The sequence below is a fragment of the Ceratosolen solmsi genome, unplaced genomic scaffold (assembly GCF_000503995.2).
Source record: "Ceratosolen solmsi marchali unplaced genomic scaffold, CerSol_1.0 scaffold10, whole genome shotgun sequence".
NCBI classification, from domain to species: domain Eukaryota; kingdom Metazoa; phylum Arthropoda; class Insecta; order Hymenoptera; family Agaonidae; genus Ceratosolen; species Ceratosolen solmsi.
In genome coordinates this window covers 8143538-8144447 of record NW_011948412.1, presented here as the reverse complement: position 1 = coordinate 8144447, position 910 = coordinate 8143538, and the positions used below count along the sequence as shown (strand labels likewise).

Sequence of the window (910 nt, the reverse complement as noted above, 5' to 3'; positions counted from 1 at the left end):
GCATGATATTTATCTTTGATTTTTTATATCATCAATCTACACGTTCTGCATGCTACTGTTTCGCATCGCTTTCTTTCGCTTCCCAATCCGCGCATCTTATGAATTTCGTCCATACGTCTCGTGGCTCTTATAATGAACGATAAATAGAAAAAACGTAAAAAGAAAAGAAAAAGAAAAAAGAAATGCCGATCAACCGAACGATGGATTGGTTATGTGTTATGTGTAGTGACGAGACATTTTTCAACGCCGAGTTTCCAAAACACATATTTCAATGAGGTTTTAATTAATTAATCAGTTGTAGTTGTACGAACAAACGGATTAATAATTAGGGCGGTAAATGCGCTTGAAACATCGTTTAACCAGATGCTTTTAAATCTTTGCACGCGATTTAACATTTTAAATCGCTACTCTTTCGCATGTATTTTTAAGTGTGTGTGTGTGGTGGTGGTGGGGGGGGGGATACAGCAATTCAGCACCATTAGCGTTAATTTGCTTCTCCATCTCAGTTCCAAGTTAATTCGAACGTTTATTTATTCGATTATTAACGTCTTCACGAATATTTATCTCATAATTAATTCGGTAAGACACCGATTATTCAAATTTTCACTCGCGTCTGTCCTGTGCCGTTACATCCCATACCATTGCATTTTCAAAGATAACTTATTCGACCAATAATTCGTTCATTCGGCGTTTATAAAAACTTATTGTTTGTCTATGGAGATTAAATTTTTAACGTTTCGTTCTAATCTCGAGATTGGACACGCTCGTAGAGTGAAGCGCGATTAATCGCGTAATGATGTCTGCTGTACTCGTAGTATTAATTGATAAGTAACCAAAGAACAAATAATTATAGATTAATTAATTAAAGGAAAAATTGTTTGTTTGATTTTTTTTGCCCCCCCCAAACCCG

At 35.6% G+C, this 910-nt stretch overlaps 1 protein-coding gene across 1 annotated transcript in view; it reads left to right on the top strand.

Annotated features, from left to right (window-relative positions):
• The window catches only part of LOC105368915 (uncharacterized), an 18668-nt gene that overhangs the window by 810 nt on the left and 16948 nt on the right, over positions 1 to 910 (top strand). The gene's annotated exons all lie outside the window — the stretch shown is intronic.